The sequence below is a fragment of the Typopeltis vanoorti genome, chromosome 26 (assembly GCF_054136105.1).
Source record: "Typopeltis vanoorti isolate ZY-2024b chromosome 26, IOZ_Tvanoo_1.0, whole genome shotgun sequence".
Taxonomy (NCBI): Eukaryota; Metazoa; Arthropoda; class Arachnida; order Uropygi; family Thelyphonidae; genus Typopeltis; species Typopeltis vanoorti.
Genome location: NC_143574.1, coordinates 28,032,846 through 28,045,445, shown reverse-complemented (window position 1 = coordinate 28,045,445; position 12,600 = coordinate 28,032,846). Strand labels below are relative to the sequence as shown.

General features: G+C 36.6%; 1 protein-coding gene across 1 annotated transcript in view; it reads right to left on the bottom strand.

Annotated features, from left to right (window-relative positions):
• Positions 1–6,412, bottom strand: part of LOC150092438 (alpha-2C adrenergic receptor-like) — a 50,208-nt gene extending 43,796 nt beyond the window's left edge. Inside the window, exon 1 of the mRNA XM_090415039.1 lies at positions 6,193–6,412. The gene's annotated coding sequence lies outside the window, so the exon portion shown is untranslated. The remainder of the gene's footprint in view (positions 1–6,192) is intronic.
• Positions 6,413–12,600: the final 6,188 nt, after the last annotated feature.

Below are 12,600 nucleotides of genomic sequence, written 5' to 3'. Positions count from 1 at the left end.
AATCAGTCTGTTACTTGTCAAGACTCCAACATTATCAGATCTTATATTTCTATCGTCTAAGGCACTTTGTACCGTATCAGTCCACCTATATCTTGGTCTTCCTCTGGGTCATTTTCCAGCCAACTTGGCAGAAAACACTTGTTTTGCTAATCTTTCCTCTCCCATTCTATTTAAGTGACCATACCATCTGAGATTAGCTCTGCTAATGCATTCCTGGATGCTGACAATGTCAAGTTCTTTCCTAATATCCTCATTTTTAATATGATATTGCCATTGATGCCATCTATTCACTCTAATCTTTCTCAGTACTCTCATATCTGCGGTCTCTAGTCTTTGGTCAAGTGTTTTACTTCTGACCCAGCTCTCAGATCCATAAGTTAAAACTGGTTTGAACACTGTCTTGTATACAGCTAATTTAGTGTTCCGACTAATTTCTTTCTTATTCCATATGAATTTATTCAATTGACTTCCTACCATACCAGCTTTGTTGATTCTGTTGTCTATTTCTATATTTAATTTACCATCTTCACTAAAAATCAAGCCCGAGTAGCTGAAATGTTTTATTTGTTCTATTGGTTCTCCATTCACAACACAGTTGACATTTTCAATGATTCTGCCTATTTTCATTGTCTTTGTCTTTTTATTGCTGACCTTCATACCATATCTATTACAACAGTTATTCAATTTAGTCAGGGAATCTTGCAGACTTGTAGCGGATTTATTTAGAAGTATAACATCATCTGCATAAAGCAAAGAGCTGAGATTAACATCTCCAATTTTTATATCATGTTTAATACCACTTTCCTTCATAATGTGATCCATATAGATAATGAATAACAGAGGGGATAATGTACATCCTTGTCTCACACGAGATTTAACATTAAACCATCTTACTGTACTTCCTTCAATTCTAACTGCTGACTTACAACTCAAACAGACTACGTATTGCTTGATATAATGCCCCATTGACACCTTATAACTGTAGCGTATTGAATAGCTTCTCTCTTGGCAACTGATCATATGCCTTCTCCAAATCGCCAAAACTTAAATACAGATCTTCGCGGATAATATTAAAACATGAAGAGAATGTTGGCAAATTAGATACAGGTTTAAACCAACGAGTTTAAACATTCAATAACTTTTTTTATTTATTAATAATTACTATTCTTTTATTTTGTTATGAGGAAATACAGAACCTGGAGAATTTTTTATTGGTTATAAAAAACCATAATACGTAAATGCCTTCCATTTTAGGCTTCACAAAAACGAGCCCTTTCTATAGCATGTTTCTTGACAGCTGTGAGTTTGCATTTATAAGCCTCCAAGAATATAAAAGACTTTTTAAATCCAAGCTGTTATTCCTCGGGAAATGAACATGATATACTCGCTTCATAACCTGTTGATTTTTGACCTCAAGAAGAGCAACAACAGTTTTTTTCTGAACCAAGAAGCAATGAGAACTTCTCGTTTCCTGAAGATGTTAGAATACAATAAAAGATCCGAGAAGAGTTGAGCAGTCTTTGGGAACTATAACCTGACAGTACATTTATGCTTAACTCGAAAAATAAAAGAAAACAGATTAAACTTAACTCGAAGAATAAAACGAATTGTGCATTATCAGAATATTTGTGTCTGATTGAGGGCTTCCTAAAAAAGCGGAGATTTGGTCACTGTGACTTCTTTCTGGTTGCAATGAGGCATAAAGTCACTGCATTTATATGAAGCGTATCAGAGAACTAATGCAGAACCTCGGAAAGATCCTAGTGTAGGCACTGCGGACGTTGTCTGTAACTATCTCCTCTCCATTGTGGGTTAGTTTATCTCTGAGTCTGGCAGGTGGTCTTCACGCAAAGCTTTCTGCGGCTGCTACAGATCAGACACAAGTGTAAGTCATGTGGAAGCGTGCACGCCCTCACTCCCCCCATCATCATGAACGATGTGTAATGATGCCCTGTAAATAGATCTGTCGGTGATAGATAGGGCTGCGGAACTTTAACGGTCTTAGCAATCTCCACTTGGGCACCAGCACGCCTTGCAGATCATGGGCTATGCTAAGTGGCGTCACTAATTGACACGTGTCAGAATGACTAACGGGGGGGGGTCACTTTTCGAAACTCTTCGTTAGTCATCTTTTTTCAGGGAGCCTTCAATCGCTCACACTTGACAGTTTTGACCTCGTAACACCCTCAAACTTCACTGCAAGTAGGATAAGAGCTCAGAAGTAGAAGTGTTCGCACGACTACCCGTACGTTCTGACGAACAGAACACACCTGGGTTTTCTAATTACTGGCACACAACCGATGCTGGTGGCATCTACGGATTTCATTACTGTAATACGTGTTTAGTGCTTCCTGGGTTTAATTTCTCCTGAGCACAGAGAGTTAATGTTAAGCAGTCATCTTTCTTATGTGTTTAGGACCCTTTTCCCCAAAAAAAATCTGAATAAATTCGAAACCCAGGTCTACCCCTTACGAAAAATGCATTTATCATCTGACGCAGCACTACTAATGCCCTACATTCCTATTTTCATCCTCTAAATAGTATATAAAGGCTCCTCCAGTAACTCCTCTAAATTGTCTCATTTATATTTATCTCCGCTGCATCGCACTTGGCTTTATAATCTTTAAAACTCTTTATGAAAATAAGAATCTAAACATAGAAGCCAAAACAAACGGTTTAGGAGCTAATTCACTTCATAGTGAGTGCATATCTAAAAGGTAATCACAATTATTTTAATACTCGAAAGATTAATATATAAACGAGTCAATTATCTTGTTTATTGAGAGAAGTGTGTACTAACTAAGGTTTACTGTGTCCTCGAGGCCTATTTTAATTGTCTTTCACGAAGTTGGTTCGCTGATGGATATTGTACATTAATTGAAACTAGCAAAAGCCAAAGAAAACGCTGAATCACAGTTACATATGAAACATTGCTGCAAAAAAATAATAAATAAATAATGGACAGTGTTACACGACATGCAGTGGAGTTCGTCAAAGATTATAAAATAAATTTTAATGTATTCGTTCAACATGCATAATAATTATCTTCTATTAAACATTAACGAGGCAAAGAGTTGTTAGAATGGCTAATGGGTGATGAAGGAAACTTGCTAACATTCCTTTGAATTTGTTGTCTTGAATAAATTAGCATCGAGGAGAATAGAAGCATTCTGGTTCAATACAAACAACCGTTTAGGTGCTAGAATCTTCAACAATGTTTAATATTAAATATTTGTTTATACCGTCTCATAGACACGATTTATTTTTATTTAAATGCCTGAAAATTAGGGCAATTTAATATACTTCTCATTAAGAATTATGGCTACTGCCTTGAATTCCAATGCGTCCGAACTTGAGTTAGTATTGACGATGCCTGGTTGGATAGCCTTAGTTGATTCGATTATAAAAAGGGCCTTTTTATGTTTTTAAATATCAAAAAAGGATTGAAAAATAGTTTTGCGTTTTCACCCTTTAATGAGTGAGCTTCACATTAAAATAACTTTTCTTTTTTGTGTTTAATATAAATCTTGGAATATTCAATTCTTAATTTTAAGTACCTCTAGAGCGCACCAACGAGTTGATGCGACCTTTGCCCTTTCGGTGGCGAACACCTGGATTCCCATCTTGTTTGAAGCTAGGAACATTAAAGAGATTTTCAGATGCAAGTGAGTCCGTCAATCTCCTATAAAGGTAGCAGATTAACAGTCGAACTATCCACAAGAACAAGTGAAGTTAACAGACAGCATGCACACGTCCCAGCCTTAATTACGTTGTTCGTTTTTGAAAGCCACCAACTCAACTGTTCCTGATACAACACACTGCTGAAGAAAAAAGCAAACTCATCGAAGACATGAGGTGATGTTTGAGATGAGTTACATGTTGTTGTACTGGTCTACTGTACATACCAAGTATGTACAGTAGAACAGTACATTGATATTCTATTCATATCGAGTATATTTTGGATAAGACAGATAGATAGATGAGAGAGAGCTCTTATCTTTTACCTGGTATAATTTGTACAAGTTTTATTCTAGATATATATCAAAGAAGATATATATATATAAAAGAAGGAACCTGTTGATGTTTTTCTTGAACTGATGGAACTTAAGAAAGGCAGGGACTGATAAAGACAGGTTCAAGGGAGAGAGATAGTTGAAATAAAAGAGGAGAAACAGGACAAAACCAGCCCGGTTTCGACCTTTATTGAGGTCTCGTCAGTGGGAGCCAGACCCATAAATGCCAAGGTTGAAGTGATGCGCAGCTTATAGATTTTACCTTAGACTTGAACTACGTTCAGGCGCAAACTTGATTTATTTGTCTGTTTGCTTCACTTGGGAAAAAGGATTAAAACCTAGCTTATAAAATTGTTTGGTATCTTTAACACAGTATACCCAAGGTAAAAAACCTTTTATATCTTACTCTCAGTTTGAGATTTTTATTTAATAAGGTCAAAGCACCTTGTAACAACTTGTTTAGGTAAAATCTATAAGCTCTGCGTTACTTCAACCTTGGCATTTATGAGTCTGGCTCCCACTGACGAGACCTCAATAAAGGTCGAAACCGGTCTGGGCAGTGGGCCTTGCCTTTAATGCATAGCATCATACAACTCCGCAAGGGGATGTGCTTTGCATTAGGGGAAATACTAAGGAAAGTGATCGGAACTTGCTCCACCTTTACCACGAGTTGCCTCAGACTTGAACTACGTTCAGGCGCAAACTTACTTACTTGGGAAAAAGGATTAAAATCTAGCTTATAAAATTGCTTGGTATCTTTAAAATAATGGAGTAGAACAACGCTCATAAAAAGGCCTACAAAATGTGGAAAGTCTGTGAAAAAGATTGGAGTAAGTCTACGAGAAAGAGTCATTACATATTATAAAAGGAAGAAATGTGTTTTAAGGCTATGGATGGGATGTGTTTGTGCCAGGAGAGGCCAGACGTACAGTCAACATAAGAAGAGAAATCTGATGCCAACTAAAGGCCTGAATATTATCAGTACTAAAACAGTGTATTTAAATTATAATTATCTGTTTATGAAGAGGCAGGGAAACATTATCACGAACATGAGAAAGCTTATAGAGAGAGCCAAAGGACGAGCTATTGGTGCATATTCATTATGAACGGAAGTTAAAAGAAATATAAAACATAAAAATGCTACACAAATTGGTATCGACAGAAGGGCGTAACATAGCCTAGGGGAAAAATGGCTGTGTGAACTATTTTGCAGCGAACCTTTCATAGTTTCTATGATTAATGCTTGCGCCATTCAACGCCTATCATGTGTAAAGAACATCCGATGTTCCCAAGAATATATATATGCACTATTAAGAGAACTAGGTTACCTAGAATGAGGACAAATGGGGCAATGGATTATGACGATCAATTTGGGAGCGGTGGTCGATTTTTTTTATGTGTGTGAGAACGGTCAGCACACAAGGAACAGGAAAGAAAAGTTAGTTGTATTAATTAATAATGAACTAATTATATGAAGAGCCAAAGGTTAGCTGTGTTCACTTTTATTAGTTATAACGGACTTTTGCTTCTATTTGTTGTGACCAAGATAGCGAGACAAACATAATTATTCAGTTCACTGTATTCGGGGGGGGGGGGGGGTAGGATTGTACGTGCTGCTAATATTTATGGAGTTTGTGGTAATAACCTGTGGGTTTTGAGAATTGATACCAAGATAGGGTAAAAATAATCTCAAGTCAATTATAGTTCTGGAAAAACGCCCTCGTAGACTAGCCAGTGGTTAACACACCACTGCCATTATTAATTCTGAGAGGTGATACCATCAGACTAATTGAATTTTGTCTCTCTTTCTATCTCACGTTCGTTCTACTGTTCTACCATGCATAAGATGTACAACTACCTGGCCGAGTCACTGTTGGAGGCCATCGTCAGTACAACATGTGTTTCTACACATAAATATAACATGTGTCTGTCTGTCTACATGCACATAGCCGACACGATTTGTGCGAGGCGAAATTGTCGGGAGAAAAGCTGCATGCTATTGATTTCATGTCATGCTGGTGCAGGTAGGCACCAGCCATGGGCATGTGATGTAATAGACTGACGAGTAGATGGATGGCAAAGATGAGCACGTATGCAGTTACTTACAAGGCGATGGAGGGAACGAAATGGCTGTACTATAAGGACCTAGTAGTTAAAAGAAATACTGAAAGACACTCACCTGTTTCGAGGAGCAATGGCGGCAATGTGAAAAAAACCGTGATGCTATCCAGAACGTGTAAGTACCTTTGGTTGGTGTCGCTCTGAAGCAGCCTCCTTCCTGGCCGGCTTGCGGATCGATCCATATCACTACAGGGTAGAAGGATGAATGTGCTCTTGATAGTAGCAGTCCGAGTCTGAGGCTCCTAAACCTAGTTGACCTTTAGTGCCCAACTCGATCTGTGTTAGCGATCATTTACTGCCTTTCGATAAAATTCTGCTTCTAGCAAAAAAAAAGAGGAAATTAAAACAATCAGTTAATTTTGAATGGTGAACGTGGATGTTAACAGTGCAGCACATCCAAAAATAGAAATCTAAGTAAGTAATCCGGAAGAAAAGGTGAAAATAGACAGATCATTTTCTTAGTATTATCAAAGGTCATCTTAACGTTAGAAATTTTGGAGGAAACTAACAGGTGAGAATAAAAAATCGATCGTTGAAAGTAGTAGATGCATAGCTATACGAAGAACTGAACTCCAGTACACATACGTTAGCACAACCTACATGTTGGGAATAATAATAAATTCTCTGTTGTAATATTTGATGTGTCATCAAAACAACTTGCAACATTAATAACACTCAAGTGCATTCTTTGATTCGGGTTAATCGTGTAGGGCTTACTGGTAGACGAACTATACCATCATAGCTCAACACAGTTACATTGAATGCAAGTATACGCATCACATAATGGATACTACATACTTCCATTAACCAAAAATGTATTTATTTAAATATATTCTTCCCTAGTGACAGTCAGACCTTTTTCTATGTTCACATTTGAGTTTATTCTATCAGTGAACTGCTTCGAAAAAGAGGAAACAGCAAAAAATGTAATACTGTCAGTCAATCAATGAAAAACCCTTTTTTTCCCTCCTACACTGAGATAAATCATTCACGTAATTCATAAAGAGAGCAGACTGGGGCATATAATTGGCACATTCGCATGACTGGCCAGGAAGTTCACTCTACCGTCAGCAGATATGAAGTCAATGCGACTCAGCTTAACAGTGGCTGTAAAACTGTGTCGTCAGTAATAACTTCAGGGTCTTAATTGCTATGTTAGTGAATATTTAAATCTTTCAGATTTGCCACAATACAAGGAGAAAAAAATTGATCGATGGATTCAACTTTTACAGAGAAAATCTTGTAATTCTAAGTAAAGAAAAAGAATTACAGGGCCGTATTCTTACTCTTTTGAAGATGGATAAAATACTTATTTCTTAACAAAGTTTTACTTTATTATTATAACTATTTCTAATGATAACAAGCTAATGATAGCATTAAAACCAAATCAAGTCTCTCAGAGTAATTGCATTACTTAAAAGATACGAACTCTGACCAGACGATGCTCAATTTGCCTTTTTATAGTTATTTCTTTTCAATGGCTTGCTTGTTTCACGGATCTCTAAAGGTGCCTTATTGTTGGTGAATGTTACATGGTATCCGGTAGAGATATTTAAGGATATAAAAGGCAATGAAACTTGAGTCTAAATAAGTAAGAAATAGAAAGAAACAGTCGATGATGCCTTCTTACCCAGCGCATAGTTGAGTACAGCTGTTTTTAGATTGTGTTCCCTGGACTTAATCCAACTTTTGGTTCCATCGTGTTGATATATAACTGAAGATGTGTTGTCTTATCTTATATTACTCGTGTTGATATTCATTTGATTATTGGTGTTGAAGCCAATTATCTTTCCACTTTGTTAAATTGTATAGGAACCAATGGTCAGGTAATTTCGTAGGTCAGATGGAGAGATCGACATTGTCCATCATTGTATTATCGAATTTCCTTCTACAACGCTTCTGATGCAGAAGGACATTACATAGATGGCATCCCTCAATTTGATTAAGTGATATCAGTAATGAAAGTGGCTGAGATTAATTGGATTGGACCACGAGGCGTATAGTCCAATCCAATTAATCAGAGAATACTCAGACGCACGCATACACACTGACGCTTTATGATTAAGATTTTCAGGAGTCGATGTATGCATTCTATGTGCACTTTTCTATCATTTGTTGAAGTTCACGGACGTTTTTTAGTTTTAATTTTTTGGGAAGTCGAAGGAGAGAAAAAAATCGAATTTTATAGCGAAAAAAAACTTCTCCAAGTGTACCTGAAATTGCCTAACGTACTATTAGTTGAAAAGGTCTTCGTGCCCTTGACAGAGATCCGAAACCAGGTCTCTTCCAGCAATCAATAATGAAAGTGTGTCACTGTGTGTGAACAGATTGCTTTGTGATTTGGTTCGACAAAGAGCCGACAATGGAACATGTACATAAACGGACACAAAAATATATTCATATCTCAAGTTTTTGCAAGGAAATAATCGAAATAAATATTTAAATCGACTAAAAATTTCAATAACTATTTAAAGATTCAATATCTGAGAAACAGTTAATATTTACAATCTACGAAGGCGTGTCGCTTACCAATACCTTCACAGATTTCAAAGAAATTGAATGCAAAACTTTTATTATCAAACAATTGATAGCAACGAGCTGGCTTAAGAGTTGGGTCCAACTTCACCACTGCTTTAATTGAATGGGATCAGACTTCCATTGATGAGATACGGGTCTAGTTAGGGAAACCCTTTAAGAAACATTCGGATCCCATTGTGGAGGGGAGAAAGAGGACAGTTATATCCCTATTATAATAGTGCCTACCAAATCCTTTTTTGTGCTCAAGATCACAATTGAAATTAAGGCCTCATATTGATGAGAGACGAAAAATCCGAGTTTTCTTTTATCTTTAGTTGTTCAATAACTGATTTCGCAAACGTAATATCATGGTTTATTTATAAGTATTTTTCTAATTTCGATAATCTTAAAAAATAACCAGCTCGAGAATCTTGTAGAATCTCATACAGACTGTATGAGTTATGAGTTCGCTTGTTTAATACACAGCTTGCGATTGCTGAGATGATCAGGGAGAGACAGACAGAGAGAGATTGCAGACAGCACTAGTTCTGCTGGAGGATATTAGAATTTTGCAAATATTATGTTTCCCATCTGTCTTGTGCTTTTAATTTCAGTTTAAAACTATTTCATTTGGACAGAGATACGACTACAGCCTAGTTGTATGTTTACATTAGAATGTTTCCTTCTCCCAGCTCAAAATTAATTCTGTAATTTCGTCTTACAATCACTCAAAACTAGACAAAGTTCGCTGTTTCAACTGACCATGAAAATTCTTGGAAAATGATGAATTAAGAAACACACAAAACTTTAAGATCTCCATGGAATTGAAATACAGAAGAAAACTGGTTTGTTTGACACAGTTTTCTGCAAATTTTACAAACAAAATATACAAATAAAGTTGGCCTACTAAGACACTGGAATACGAATGTCAAAAAAAAAAAATAGTCAGTCACAGACGTGTCAATGAGCTGACATTATTAACCCTTTTATTCATCAATAGAAGACACTTGTGTTGTTAGACATGGAGACAAAAAAGCCACATTACATAATTGATCACATCTCTGACAGCTCACACAATGATGTATTCTCGCAACTGAAAGCATTCCTCTCTTGTAGTCCTGACTGTATGCATCATAAAAATGTGCAACCTCTACTATCGTCCGTTAATGACCCTAAAACTATAGAGCCAACCTCACCATCCTTACCGTTCAATATAAATAGGACCATAACAATGGCTACCGGTGTTTGCATTCATAGTGTCATGTTGATTTAGGAGACTTTAACCTAATATCCTCAGTAACGGTTTGGTTGATCCATCTAAAATTTGTCTGGAATGTTCGTCAATAGAACAAGTAACATCTACGCTCAGCAGGACATCTGGACAGTTAGCCGGGTTACGAAAAATCTATTTTAGGGATAGATATATCGTATTTAATCACTGAGCCAATATAGGTGGTGTGTGAAGCATTTAAATGAGTCGCTATTTTGATGAGAGCCATTTTCACTTTCAAGATTTTAATTGGATTCTTTACACAGACCCTTTTATTGCATAGCTGGTTTATCGCGTAGCTTTTGTACCTATTATTATGGGTTAATTGACCTGATCCTGGAAGCTTCAAAATCTTCACATATTTTATCAGAAATAGGTTCCCGTATTATAAACAATTCCGAGTGAAGTATGCAGAGACATTTTTATTTACATGCTAAATTGAAATTGACTCAACAACCCATATATTATGGCCTGCAACTAACTAAAGAGAGAAAACGTGGCATTTTTATTAGACATTAATTGAAACCAAACGTAATTTGGACTAACCAGACAGTAGCCAAACATCGCATCTAAAAACACCTTGCATGAACTTGTACAGGAAGATATATTCTTCAACCTATCTGTACAAGTAATGTCAATTAACTTTAAATGATATTTGTAAAAATAAAGAGAATAAAATTTTAGTATTTGTGTCGCATACGGGCTCAAACATGTGACCAGCAAAGTATCAGAGTTTGCTCTTAGGACTTGCTAGTGGAGTTAGAATTAAATAAATCAATTAACTAATTAAAAAAAACGAGGCCATTTAAAAAAAATCCTAGAATGTCTTTTTCTACGTAAAATCAATGGTATGATTTTAAACTTGATTCAAACTAAACTGGGAATAACTGATTAAAAAAAAATAGCGTCTATGGGCGCACTTTTTTCGAACAAATAGTTGTAAGCAAAATACATGAAGTATGTTGTTCTTTCACTGATTCCATCGTAGCTATTTCGAAACGTGAAGTTCCATGCAGTTCAAACTGAACTCCTTTTGAAAAGTCTCGCCATTACATTCCAAATTCGTCAAACAATATGGCCACACCCCCTAATAGTATGATATGGCACACTGTCATCATGTTGATACTTAACTGGGTCGTTTCCATAGAAATGTTATAGCATAAACAGCATAGAATGTTAATACAGAGTAGTCTCGATTATCCGGGTACGGATTTATGATGAACGACTTTTTTTTTTTTCACTGGAATCCACTAAAGCTTACCCTTATATTTTATAGGAACTGAATAAATATCATTTGCTATTTTGAATAAATATTTTTATTATAGGAAACATGGTTTACATGTATATATACCCTAGATCGTATAAGTCTATTTATTTTAATTGTTTACTTTGTTCAAACATTTGAATGGTTTGCTTACTGAAATTATCAAGTCAAATACAATAAAATTTTAAAATTGCATAATTTTAATATGAACAGAGGGCGCTCCACTCTTCTTGAAAAAGTACGCTAGCTTTGAATGCATGTGGGGTTGACATTTCTTAGTACAAATCTCATAGGGGCATTGTATAGCATTTTCTCTCTAGTTATGAGTTTATAACCATTCATAGGTGGAAGTCACATAAAATATTAACAGGTCACACACGGGCCTAATAGCTTTAGTTGCTTCGGTTGTAATTATACACCCTATGTCCAAAAAGAAACCGAACTTTTCGAAAATAGAAGAAACTAATGGCGCCCCCTGTTGTATCTTTTTTGTTGTCGAAAGTGGCACCCTTCAGTAGTGTTGTATCAACTGTTTATGACATTTGTTTCATTAGAAGCCGAATTATAGTGCCAAGAGTGACAGTGTGTTTTGACGAACGGTCGGAAAATGCGTTTCAAACAGAGCTGCGATTGACTTTTGTGTTAAACTTGGTAAAAGGTTTACCAAAACGCGTCAAATGCTTCAAAAAGCATACGGTGATGAATGCTTATCCCGTACTCAAGTTTACGAGTGGTTTAAGCGATTTCAATGTGGTCGTGAGACACTTGAGGACGACGAAAAGCCGGGCCGTCCAAAAACTGGACTGAGCGAAGTTAACATCCAAAAAGTGCGTGATTTCTTCAAAGAAAATGCAAAATCGTCCGTGAGATTGATTGAAGATGAATTGGGGATTCCGTAATCAACTGTGCACAACATTTTGACCGAGAGTCTGGGCCTTCGTAAATTGAATTCGCGATTTGTTCCCCACAACTTGACCCACGACCAAAAAATGTATCGAATTGAGCACTGCAAGGACCTCATTAAAACCCCTCGTAAGGACTCGAACTTCCTTGAAACGATCGTTAATAGTGACGAAAAGTGGTGTTTTGAGTATGAGCCCGAAACAAAGCGCCAGAGTGCTGAGTGGACACCACCAGAAGAGGGGCATCCAAAAAAAGTCGCTTGGGGAAGTCAAAAGTAAAGAAAATGTTGATTTGTTTCTACGATTCCAAGGGCATTATCCACAAAGAATTCGTTCCGCCTGGCCAAACGGTCAATGGTGAGTTTTATCTCGAATTTTTGAAGCGATTGATAGCGAGAATTCGTCGCTTACGGCATGAATATCGTGACGACTGACCGTTCGTCAAAACACAGTCACTCTTAGCACTATAACTCGGCTTCTAATGAAACAAATGTCATAAACAGTTGACACCAC